At 49.1% G+C, this 13,281-nt stretch overlaps 1 non-coding gene across 1 annotated transcript; it reads right to left on the minus strand.

Moving 5' to 3' along the window:
* Positions 1–4,215: 4,215 nt before the first annotated feature.
* Positions 4,216–4,287, minus strand: TRNAE-UUC (transfer RNA glutamic acid (anticodon UUC)). Its single transcript has one exon. It is a non-coding gene; the product is annotated as a tRNA-Glu (tRNA).
* Between the last annotated feature and the right edge of the window lie 8,994 nt (positions 4,288–13,281).

The raw sequence follows: 13,281 nt of genomic DNA on the forward strand, positions 1-13,281 counted from the left end.
GTAAGAAGTTATATTAACCAGTTTTTACCACTTCAGTGATGTGTAATGCACCAGCTCAAAATTCAGTGACTTATAAACCTTTATTTTCACACTCAAGGGTGTTCAGTGTTGACTGTGGTCTGGCTGATCTTGGCCAGCCTTGTCTGGTCATCTGTAGCTCAGGCTGCTGACCAGCTGGGCTTGGCTACAGGCAATGGGATGGTCTCAATTCAGCCTCATCTGTCTGTTGCTCTGGGACTCTGGCCGTAAGAGGAGCAGCTGCCTGGACACGCTCATATGTGGGAGGGCAGAGTACAGGAGGCCACTGCAAGTCATGCAGATGTAGAACCTCTGCTCAGTCACGGGCTACACGAAGTCTGCCCACATGGGCCAAAGCAAGTTACACAGCCCAACTCATAGCGAGTAGGTGGGGGATGTCCGCCCTTCTCACATGGGAAGACACTGCAGAGGTATTGGGTTGGCCAAAAAGTTCCTTCGGTTTTTCAGTAAAAATAAAAGACACATTTTTGTGTTTTCACCAAGAACGTTATTGAACAACGTATTCAACATTTTGTTCTACTACCTTCTGCCATTTTCCAGGCAACTTCATAATTCCATCTTCCCAAAACTTTTTATCTTTTTGAGCAAAGAACTGTTCCAGGTGTCTTTTACAGTCTTCCAGGGAACTGACTTTTTTTCCACTAAGAGAATTTTGTAAAGGCTGAAATAAATGAAAATCCAAAGGTGCAATGGCTGGTGAATACGGCGGATGAATCAGAACTTCCCAGCCAAGCTGTAACAGTTTTTGCCTGGTCATCAGAGATACACGCGGTCTTGCAGTATCCTGATGGAAGATTATGCATTTTCTGTTAACTAATTCTGGATGCTTTTTGTCGAGTGCTGCTTTCAGTTGGTCTAATTGGGAGCAGTGCTTGTTGGAATTGATTGTTTGGTTTTCCGGAAGGAGCTCATAATAGAGGACTCCCTTCCAATCCCACCATGTACACAACATCACCTTCTTTGGATGAAGACTGGCCTTTGGTGTGGTTGGTGGTGGTTCATTTCTCTTGCCCCATGATCTCTTCCATTTCACATTGTTGTACAGTATCCACTTTTCATCACCCGTCACCATTTGTTTTAAAAAAGGAATATTTTCGGGACTTCCCTGGTGGTCCAGTGGTTAAGACTTCACCTTCCATTGCAAGGGGTGCCGGTTGCATCCCTGGTTGGGGAGCTAAGATCCCACATGCCTTGCAGCAAAACATAGAACAGAAGCAATATGGTAACAAATTCAATAAAGACTTTAAAAATGGCCCACATCAAAAAAATCTTAAAAAAAAAAGATGTGAAAGAACTTTATAAAAAATAAAAATAAAAATGAAACATTTTTGTTACGTTTAAGTAGAGAATCACATGTGGAAATATGATCAAGAAGGGTTTTTGCACTTAACTTATGTGGAACCAAACAACAAAGCGATTTCATATATCCAAGCTGGTGCAAATGTTTTTCTACGCTTGATTTGGATATTTTGCGTATGTCGACTATCTCCCACGTGGTATAACATTGATTGCTCTCAGTTAATGTCTCGATTTGATTGCTATCAACTTCAACTGGTCTACCAGACCATGGGGCATTGTCCAGAGAGAAATCTCCAGCACGAAACTTTGAAACCCACTTCTGACATGTCTGATCAGTCACAGCAACTTCTCCATACACTGCACAAATCTTTTTTTTGCGTTTCAGTTGCGTTTCTACCTTTCTTGAAATAATAAAGCGTAATATGCCGAAAATGTTGCTTTTTTCTTCCATCTTCAATATTAAAATGTTACACAGAAATTCACCAGTTTTGATAAGTTTTTTTTTCAATGCACGCTGATGTGACAGCTGTCAAAATACAGTCTAACAAAATCATTTCAGATGAAGTTAAAGACAACTAAGCGCTACTAGAGCCATCTTACGGAAAAAAACGAGTGAACATATTGGCCAACCCAATATATGGGAGAAGGTGTCCGTGTGTAACCCTATTACAGAGGTATGCAGGATTGGAACCAATTATTGGATAAATCACAGAACCGCTCCCTCCCCCCACCTTAGTGTACCTTTAATTAGGTAACCCAAATAACCTCATAACTGACCCACTTCAGTGCTGACATCCCGGATGGTTCTCATTGCATTGAGGCAGTAGGTTCTCCCAGACAGCAACTCCTGAGACACCCGTTAAGGAGAATCCAACCTGGGAAGTGACTGCCATATTGGAATTTTAGGGCTCATCTGGGTTCAGGTGTTTCTGGCTAGTTGAGTTTCTAGAGTTAAGATTTTAAGTGATTGCTCAAGAATGACTCAATAGAGTTAAAATTATAATCAGATTTCCTAAGGAGTCAAATTAAAATACGAAGTGAATATTGTGTCATAAAAATGTCTATGCCTAATAACCTTTTTTTTCAACCAGTGTTTCTTTATGGATATTACTTATCCACTGTGACTTGGGAGATAACTTTAGGTATTATTTGGATAGGTTTTTTTTAAAGGTATGTATTTATCCTTACAGTTACCTTCAATTTATAGCAAGGGATGGTCGGTTTTCCTTTTAGAGGTGTGACATCAAGTTTTCTGTGTTATTTTTTATTTTTTAAATTTTTATTTATTTATTTATTTTTGGCCGTGTTGGGTCTTCGTTGCTGTGTGAGGGCTTTCTCTAGTTGTGGTGAGCGGGGGCCACTCTTCATCGAGGTGCGCGGGCCTCTCACTGTCGTGGCCTCTCTTGTTGTGGGGCACAGGCTCCAGACGCGCAGGCTCAGTAGTTGTGGCTCACGGGCCTAGTTGCTCCGCGGCATGTGGGATCTTCCCAGCAGGGCTTGAACCCGTGTCCCCTGCATTGGCGGGCAGATTCTCAACCACTGCGCCACCAGGGAAGCCCAAGTTTTCTGTTTGAATACATTTATTTATGCAAAAAAAGTGAGTCGAAAGAAATAAGCAAATCATAGTGTAAGTGGGACGTGGATAAGCCAACAAGTCTGAGGAAGTTTTGGAAACACCTTCCTAACTCTCTACAAATGCAGCGTGGATTTAGACGACAAATACCCCCTCACCATGATACTGGTTATTGCTTTGTTTCTAGAAGCAGCCACACGATTCAAGCAGTTCCTTCTGTCCTCTTGGTCTTGCTCCATCATCCTCTTTACGGGTCTCCATGGTGACCATAAGAGTCCCTCAGACCATGCCATCGCTTTGTCCTAGGTCCTCTCTGGCAGCTAAGTGCTGGGCCATGTTCTCAGCACTGGAGATTCAGTCATGTGTCTGCTTCCAACAGCTGCACCCCCTTCTTTCTGGCTAACAGAATCCAAGGTTGCTAGATAAAATTCGGGGCCATGCAGTACTTGGTACCTACTTAGAGGAAAACTATGCATTGTTTAATTGGGTGGGCATCCTGTACTTTTATTTACTAATTCTGGCTGCCCAAACAGAGCCCCTTCCGACGTGACCACGTAGGCAGTGGATTGTTAATGGTCTATACTCTGGAGTCAGTGTTCTGAGTTCAAGGCAAGGCAATACGACCCACCAGCTGGTCACACGGGTGCTCTGAGCTTCAGTTTTCTCCTGTTTGTGCTTGAAGTAGAAGATACTAGTATCTTCCTTGGAGGGTGCTGGAAGGAATAAGTGGGTTGATACCTCATATGCCCTTAGAAGAGTTTCTGGACACAGAGTCAATGCCCAGAATGATGTTGGTTTTTTTGGTCGGGGAACATGTTCTTTTCCTAAATTGAAGTATAGTTGATTTACAACATTGTGTTATTTTCAGGTGTACAGCAAAGTGATTCAGTTATATATACATATATTCTTTTTCAGATTCTTTTCCCTTATAGATTATTATAAGATACTGAGAGTAGTTCCCTGTGCTATACAGTAGGTCCTTGTTGGTTCTCTATTTTATAGATATATATATATATAGTGTGTGTATGTGTTAATCCCAAACTCCTAATTTATCCCTCCCCCTAACATGATGTTGTTGATTCAGGTTTCCTGATGTAGAGACCAGGCAGCATCCGCTCAACCTACAGTGCCATTTGGTGGCTCTATGAGAACCCAATCAGCATGGGGACACTCTGTCCTGTGCCTCACCTGTCCACCTGGTGAGCTTTGGGGGTCTTTGTGTCCTGGGTGCCCTCATACTACCGCTAACTTGTGACATAACCAATTTTTTTCTTGGCCGTGCTGTGAGGCTTGCAGGATCTTAGTTCCCCGACCAGGGATTGAACCCGGGCCTCAGCAGTGAAAATGCTGAGTCCTAACCACTGGACCACCAGGGAATTCCCTCACATACCCATTTTAAAAATAGTTTCCCCTAAGTAAGATCAAGTAAATCAATCAGAGGCTTTCTTTCAAATGACTTCTAGATCACTGAAGATTTTAAGCATGCTTAAACTGTTCTATTGAGCTAAAAATTTGCAGGTTACCTCTTTTAGGAAAGGGAGGGGAAGCAGAGGCTGAGAATAGCCCTGAGTAAATGGTGAATACTTTGAAATAAACCAGCTCTGTGTTTGACCTCCAGTTTTGAACTGTACGTGTTCAACGTAGATGGGGGTAAAGTGAATCAACAGCAGAGAAAGCAAATTCTAACTCCCGGGGGATTTCTTTGTAAGGGGGCCACTCAGATGCGGTGCAGCTTGAGTCAAACCAGACCCTGCTGCATGGTGACGAAGCCAAATCAGGAAGAGGGAGCAATTTTTTACCTCCCTTTTACACATGCTGATGCATCAGAATATTGAGGAAGAATTAAAAGATCATTAAAAAGCTCTTCCAAATGATGCGAGGTTCAGGGAATGCAGGTAGCCAGGAATGGGAGAGATTTAAAAAGTGCAAGACAAAGTCGTCTTGTGGAAGAAAGCGGCGGATATGTTTAGGTGGAAATTTTCTCCTGGGGGAGTTTGCTTTTCTCCCAAAGATGATCACACATTCTAACTGAAGTAAGTTCAATGTAAAACTCATGTCTATCTGAACTAAACTTCATCAGATAAGCCTGGAGGGCCCCTAGTTGCTTGAGGAATGAGGCTACGGATAGCATCTTCACTTGGGTTTCCCCCATAAGCAGAGCTGGAGATGAACGCTTGTAGGCAGGCAGGTTACTTAGGGAAGTGATTTGCGGACTGGAAAGAGTGAAGTAGGAAAAGAGGAAAAGCCAATCTTAGGATGCAAAACTGATTGCCATGTGTGGTAGTTTTAAAACATGACTGCACGTTTTTGGATGCTCCTCCCATGAGAGGTGGGTCTATTGTCCCTAAACTTGAATCTGAGGGCTGGTTTTGCTATGTTACTTCCAAGGCTGGGTCATAAAAGGCCACGTGGGAACTGGTGATTATCTCTTCTCCTTCCATCCTGCGGCACAGCTCTTAAACAGCAAAGCCTTAAGCCTTCAAAAGTTTAAGTCCGGATACTTTTTCTGCAGTAGAATGATCTTGAGCCATCAGAGTGTTCCATGCCCTTGGCCACAGAGATTGGATAAAGGATAAACACATGATTCAGTAAGACTCATTTCTGGGACTTCTGTTGAAACTGTGGGTAGAAAATCATTTTTCTCCCAGGGCTGCTGAGGGTGTGAATAGGTGCTAGGAAAGAATAGTCTGCCAGAGAATGGAGCCTACAGAGGGAAAAGCAGAGCCAAGAGGTGGAAGGGGTCACTTCCTGATACCATTATTTGAGTACCTGGATCTAGCCATGCCTGAAGCTGTTGCCTTTGTACTTTTAAATGACGTGAGCTAATAACCCCTCCTCCCTGTTTTTTTTTTTTTTTTTTCCCTTTTTTTAGTAATTTTTATCTGGATTCTGTCAGCTGCAATCAGGATAGTCTGACTCTTTCAAGACCAACTTAGTAAAGATCTGAGACGTGCTGAGAGATGCTGACCTACTGGTTGGGCACTTCAACTACAAGACCCCTCAGAGGGCATCCTCTCTGGTCATCCCAAAATGTTCCCTTTTAATGAGGGCTGATATAGTTTCTCATCTTAATGTTCTCACTGCAGCAAGATTCGGTTTGGGTCCTGCCGTGCTGGATGTGCCCCCGATGCCATGGAAATCCAGCAGAGGCTTCCTGTGAAAATGGAGACTTCACAGGCTGACCCAAGGCTAAAATTCATTGCTCTTTATCATTTATCTTTTCCTATAAGACAAAGAAACACAATATGTGTAATTAATGTTTGGCAGAAAAAGATACATAAAATTAAAATTAATTTTTTGGAAACTTAAAAGCGAGTATTGTTTTGTCTGGACTTCCTTTTTACAGTCCAAATGTTTTCTTCTCATTCATTATGGAATCAAAAATGAACTCTAGTTCAGTTTTTAAATTCCTTCCTAAATATTGCTTTTAATTCCCTGATGGTCCCATGTCTAGTCAATACATCTGAACATGATGCATTCAAGGTTTACAGTGATGCTTTAAATATTTTCTTAAGAAGTATTTTCATTTTGGCAAGATCCAGAATCCATAAACACATAATGTTCCGCATTCTCTTACTGTTTACATATTTCCTTAAAAAACAGTGACTTTCCTTCTGTTTCAGAGTTATGTTCATGTCCTTTCTTATTTGCCTCATAGTTCGCAGCCATGAAACAAAACTGTGCTTTAAAAAAAGAATAATTCCTATCACCTTCCTCAACAACCTCTAACAAATCTATTATATTATGAAATCTCTTCTTTTCTCGAAGGAATAAAATGGGTCTTGAAAATGCATACTGTTATGTGCATATCAGAGGGGAGGAATGCTTTCCAGCATTTCTATCTTTCCATCCGGGGCTGTTAGGAAGCAGAGTTGTGAGACCCAATGTTGCAACCTTCCTGCAAGAGAAAGATGTAAGGCAGGGTCTCAGAAGAGGGTAGAAAAATGACTTCTTCACTGAAGCTGGGGCTCTCCTCAAAGCGAACAATGATGGTTCAGCGCTTTGTGTAAGTGCCCATGTGTAATAATCAAGGAAGCCCTACAGCTTTCTCCATAATGCACTTTTTTGGTTGTAATTCCTTTTTGCCAGGGAACGTGTACAATGACTCCACAGCAAGGAGGCCTGAGGTTCTTACACACAGGCTGACTTTGGCTCCTGGATGATGTCGGGATGCATCTTGAGGACCAGCTGCCTGTGGCTGTGAGGAAGGATGCACCGCCAGAAGCAGCGTCATTCCTCCGCAGCTCTGAACCCGAGGCTGCAGGGCGGGCGGCTGCCTGGGGACAGGGGGCGCGGCACCCGAGGGGGCAGCATGTGTCTCACCTGCGGGACTCCGTCCAGAAGTTGGACTCAGCCAGGAAAGCCAGTCCCGCCCAACTTGCAAACCCTCTACATCCAGGTCAGGTCCTCTGAAGACCAAGGCCAACCAGGAACGAAACCTCTGTTTTTCCAGAACATGAAACAGCTGAGTCCTCCAGGCCGCCTCTTTGGCGAGAGAGGGGCGGGTGGACGGGGAGGCACTGGGTTCCCATCCTGCTCCCCAGGCCACTGTCCGCCCAGGGAAGTCCTCCACATCCGGGCTTTCCTTCCCTGCAGGGAGCAGGGCCGAGGGCAGCTCCTCCATCATGGGTCCTGGCAGGGCTGCCCCGGCTACAGGGGCCCAGCTCCGCAAACAGCACAGGGCAGGGCTGTGCGGTCTGAGGTGTGCTTATGCTGGCGATTATTATGACCAGAGGGGAGTTTCTGGTACTGATCTGAGGATGTTACCAATGTCCCCAAAAGGGAAATACAGACAAAGTTTGGGTTCATAGAAGGATATTTGTTTGCCCAAAACCCAAAACGAAGCAGCACTAACGTCTCAGGAATTTAAACGAGCAAAACTGGCTGAATGTTTGGTGCCCGGTCAGCAGAGCATTTGAACAGACCCGAGGATCTTGGATTCCCATCCTGAAGTCGAACAGCCTATTTCTCCTTTCTCACGTTTCCCTCCTTCCATCTTCCCTCCCTCCCTCTTTTCCTCTTCCTTTCTTTCAAATTGCCCTGAAAACATGCCTTATTGTATGAAATGAAGGCCCCGCGTCTTCTGAGAAGTAGAAGAGCCGGACAAATGAGAAATGTGTCCTTCATGAAGCCGAGCATCTGATATCTTGACATTTTCCTGTGGTTAAATTCATTCCCAGTTTGTAGCACAGGCTCCTGGAGGAGGCTGGTTGAGGAAGCGGCCTCGTTCAAGTCCAGTGGCAGCCGTGAAGCGCTCTGTTAGGACTGACCATCAGGGCTCCTCCGGCGGTGGTTTGGGGTCATGGAGGATGTGGGAGCGAAGCTCTTAGAAGGATCACGGGCCCCTCAGGGTTCCCTCTGTGAGGCCGGACAGGGCTCTTTCCAGGCTGCCCTGGGCGCCGGGCTTCCTGCTGCCCCCCTGTCTGGGCCGGGTCCGTCCTCAGGCCGAGGTCGGTGCTGGTGACCTGTGCAGGGGTCCCTGTGTTCACAGCCCTGCAGCTCCCGCTGGCCCTGAGGGGGCTCCCCCAGCTGCTTGGGAGGCAGAGGCTCTCAGTCCCTCAGATCTGGCAAGTTCTCAGCGAAGCTCAGATGACCCAGTGCCCCCTTCTCAGTAAGTGACGCCTCCAAACGCCAGTCACTCGGGCCGGTGACCACCCACGTGTCGTCCTGGGGTTCCCCCTCTTTTTCCAGCTACAGTGAATGCACTAAATTCAAACATGTGCTGGTCTGTCCGCCCCTCTCCCCGCCCTGCTCTCACCCGAGTCAGCACCTCCCTCCTCTTGGGGTCACGGCAGTTGCCCCCCCCAGTCCTCCTGCCCCCTCCTCTCTCCACCCCAAAATCTACCCTCTGCTCGCACCCAAAGGGAGAGTGAGCTCTGTAAACACAAAGGAGACCCTGAGTAAATGTTGCAGTGACTTCCCACTGCACCCGGGAGAAAGGAGACCCCACCCCTCACTGGTCCCACAAGGCCCAGCTCCATTCCTGCAGTTTCCCCTGAACTCTGTCCCCCACTGCCCCCCTCAATCCCTTCATTCCAGCCCCACTGGCCTCCTGCTCCTCCTCCAGATCCCAGAGCCTTCCTGCCTCAGGGCCTTTGCACGTGCTGCCCCTCTTCTGGAATGCTCCTCCCCAGCTGCTCCTCCTCAGCTCTCCCCATGACCTTCCATTCTCTGCCCAGGGAACAACCCCGTGCACCGTCTAAAGAAGTGTCTGCATCCCTGCGTCACGTCCTATCCCCTGCACAGAACTTGTCACCATCTGAACTTGATTTACTCATTTTATATCTTCTACGGTCATTTGCACCCACAGGAATGTCACCCACAGGAGAGAAGGAACATTGTCTGCTTGCTGTTGGATTCCTGCCCTAAGAACTGGCCCAACCACACAGTAAGTTCTTGATGTGCATTTGTTGAGTAACTGGATGAGTGAAAAGAATCAGAGAATGGATGCTTAAGAATTCTAAACTAAATATTTAAATCAGAGAACGTTCTAGTCAGACGGGGCCCTTGGAAATTGTTTAGTCAAACCCATTCGTTTTGTGGGCGGGTAAACGGAGGCTCAGGAGGAAAGGGGGTTTACTCACATCTGAGGCTGAGGCTCCTGCGATATTAGGAGGGGGACCCGCTTAGCGTGGTGTGTTTCGGGGTGATGGGTGGCTGTGGAAGCTTCTACCCTTTGACGCATCGCCGAGGAAAGCAGGGACAGAAGGCGCGGACATGCCAGAGGCTAAGTGACTCAGAGCAGCGGCTCAGAGGAGACAGAGCCGGCGGTGGGGCGGGCAGGGCCCTGGAAATGCTCCCCCGAGGACGAGGAGGTCTGAAGGGCGGGAAGAGCAGGGAACCCCCGAATTTGACGTCACCTCACGGGAGGGCCTGAGGCAAGAACTGGGTGAGGCAGATCCCTCAGGAATTGAACTTGGGGACAGAAACGTTACTGACTGCCTGTCACAGCCAGAAGGTCTTTAAAATGCTCATCAGATCAGGTGCTCCCTGCTGAGAACCTTCTGGAGGCTTCAGGATGAGTTTCTCAGGTCTGCCTTAATGAATTACCACAAACTGGGTGGCTTCAGACAGTGGTAACCGGTTTCTCCCAGTTTAGGAGCCAGAAATCTGGAATCAAGGTGTGGGTGTGTTGGCTCCTTCTGGGGGCTCCGGGGAGCATCCGTCCCGCCTCCCTCCCAGCTTCCGATGGCTCCCGGCAGCCCTGGCCTTCCTTGGCTGGGAGCTGCATGCCTCCCGTCTCTGCCTCATGGTCACATGAAGTTCTCCCTGTGCGTCTTCCCATGGCCTTCGTACAACGATGCTCGTCAGCGTATATTTAGGGCCCGTGCTGAGCCGGCGGGACCTCATCTTAACTGATTACACTTGCAAGCGCTGTCTTTCCAAAGGTCACATTCGGAGGTTCCGGGGGGACGTGAATATTGGGGGGAGAGGTTACTCAACCCCAATACAGCTCCCCGTTGCTCCCACATTAAAACCCCTCCCCTCCCCAGACCGCGAGCCCATGCAGGCTGCTGGTTAGAGCGAGGGCGCGGAGCTGGGCTGCCCGGGAGCGCGCGGCTCGGTCGGTCACCAGTCCGACGTGCTCGTGCTCGGTGCGTCGTGGCTCCCAGCTCTTCAAAGGCCTCCCAACGATGCGGGGTGGCCAGGGGACCCGCTTTGGCCAGTGGGGCCCTTGTGGGCTCGATGCAGTGAGAGGCTGTTAAGTGCATTTGTGAGGTCTGGCTTGGTTCTTGGCTTCTGGAAGGTCCTGCCCCAGGGAACTGCCCTTCTAAGGCCGGTGAGGGCTTTGCAGGGCTGACTCGACCCTGGTCCCCAGCCTGAGGTCCAGCCCAGTAGCTCAGTGATCCTCAGCAGAGACGCCCAAAGGAGCCCAGCTTGGATTAGCTGAACCCAGAAGGCCTGCAGCCCTGTGAACTGAGATGTGGGGAGTCACTGAGTTTGGGGGTGTAGTTGTGGATCATTATTGGGACAATGGCTGAGAAATACAGACACGGGACACTGGGCACTGAACTGCCCTCTCAGTTTCCCCGTCTGTCAAAGGGGCTCATAGCAGTCAGGTGGTTGTGGAGAGTCAATGAGCTCCTGTGTGTCAAGCGGCTCCTGGTGAATATCAATGAGCATCAGCTGTGTTATCATCGCGAGGTCCCTCCCAGCTCGTTCTGCCCCGCCCCCCACCCCGGGTCGCTGTGCTGGGAGGTCAGCCCTCCGCCCTGCTTCTGGAAAACTCTAAACCTTTGCCTCTTCCCCAGTCTTCACATGACGGGTTTTTCTTCACTGATGCGTTTTCCTCGTTCTCCAGAGCTCAGCCCAGACGGGCCCCTTGCAGGAGCGCTTTCCCGAGGGCTCCACTGCGGCTGGTGCTGGTCCCCGCGTGCTGGCTGGTTCGGTGTCCGTCCAGGCGCTGGAGGTCAGGGCAGCCACGAGGCAGGGCTCTTTGTCTCTTGTTCTCTGGTGCACCCCAGGACCTGACCTGGCCCAGCATATAGCGGCTGCTCTGTTAATACTGTCAACTTGTTCTAGAAAGCGTGGTCAGACCTTGCCCTTCGTGTGTGCATTCGTGCAGCACGTCGTGTGGGACGCCTGCCCTGTGCTCAGCTCTCCTCTGCGCAGCGGGGAAGGACAGCCAGCCAGGTCCCTGTTCCTGGAGCTCACATGTCAGCGGGAGACAATGATCATGAAAATGGACGGCGTGTGGGTTCTGGAGGTGACGATTGCTGAGCGGGAAGTGCAGCAGGACGAGGAGGGAGTGACGGGTGGGGTGCGGGTCACACAGGCTGCTGGGGGGACTCGCTGAGACGGTGGCAAGGGACAAGGGTCCTGGAGACAGGAGCTGGGGCTCGTGGATCGCGGGGGAGGTGGCTCCAGGCCGAGGGCACGGCCAGTGCGGGGCCTGCGTGTGAGGAGCAGCGAGGGCCGGAGTGGCTGCGAGGAGGTAACAAGGGGGCCGGTGGGGCTGAGGTCAGGGAGGGGACGGGGCCACATCTGTGTACGACCCTGTAGGCCCCTGCAGGGACGCTGGGTTTCGCTGTGCGTGACCGGAGCCTGGACAGGTCTGAGCAGAGGAGGGCCGTGCTCTGAGTGTGTTTTACAAGGACCCTCAGGCCGTGTGGGGAGACAGACTCTGGGACTGAGGGCATGGCAGTTGGACCCGTGAGGAAGCCATGCTGGGGGGGCGGGAAGGTACAGGGCGGGATCATCATGGCCCGGCTTTGGGATTCATCTGTGAAGGTCGGGCTGATGGGATTCGCTGATGGAGGGAACAGAGCAGGTGAGAGGAAAGCAAACCAAGGTCAACTCCAAGGATTTGGCCTGAGCAGCTGGGAGCATGGAGGTGCTATAGAGTAAGGTGTGTGGGTCTCAGGAGGGGCAGGTGGGGGCCAAGGAGGGGCTGAGATGCAGAGAAACCTTCTGGAAAGGACAGAGGGGCCTGAGTCAACTTGCCCTGGGCTCCCGCGCTTCCTCTGTGAGACCTGCAAGGATGACCACCTGTGTCATCAGAGAGCTGGTGCAGCCAGACTCTGCACTGTGTCTCCCCCGGAGGCACAAAGGTCATGCCACAGCAGTCTGCTCTGATGCTGGCTTCAAGCCAAGACCTTAATATTCAATGAGAAATCTGCATTGATGAAAATTTCATTAAAGAAACATTATCCCTTTCACTCCCCTCGTTATTCTTGGCTTTGAGTATTGGGCTGATTTGGGTTTGATTACCTGATGATCTGAAGATTGGAGCATTATTAAAAATTTAGATGAGCAGTGATGCGTCTGGCCTCCCTCTCGTCTCTCAGCCGGAGCACGAGGGGCTCTGCTAATGATCACAAGCAAGTCGGGCAGACACGGCAATTAGAGAATTACCTATAGTTTGAGGGAGCCTCGACCCCTTTGCCTTCAATGGAAATTAGGTGCTTGGCTTCCAGGGCACACAGATTTAATTGATAAAATGCTCAAGAGGAAATTTCAGTCTTGGACCCAGTTTTAGGACTAACAAGCTGTATGTTTTCAGGTCCCCTCCCCTTTTTGTGCCCCAAACGTGCCCCCATCTTTAGAGCAAGGAGGTTTGATCAGGGCAGGTGCTTAAAACTCGTGCCTGTGGGCTGAAACCAACTTCAAGAGGGAATCTGCAAATTATTTTGTTTATGTTTGTAGTTAACACTTTCTCAGACTTATGATCTTGGGTTCTACATGTTTCATGTATATTAACTTGTCTGATTCTCCCATTCACCACCCCCATGAGAGCAATACTCTTTTCAGTCCCACTTGATAAACAGGGAAACTCTGACCAAGAGGGGTGAAATAACTTACCCTGGGTCACCTGCTTGGCAGGAGCAAAGGCAGGGTTTGATCCCCAGTGGTTTGATTTCCAAATCCAT

The sequence above is a fragment of the Eschrichtius robustus genome, chromosome 16, assembly GCF_028021215.1.
Source record: "Eschrichtius robustus isolate mEscRob2 chromosome 16, mEscRob2.pri, whole genome shotgun sequence".
Lineage (NCBI taxonomy): Eukaryota > Metazoa > Chordata > Mammalia > Artiodactyla > Eschrichtiidae > Eschrichtius > Eschrichtius robustus.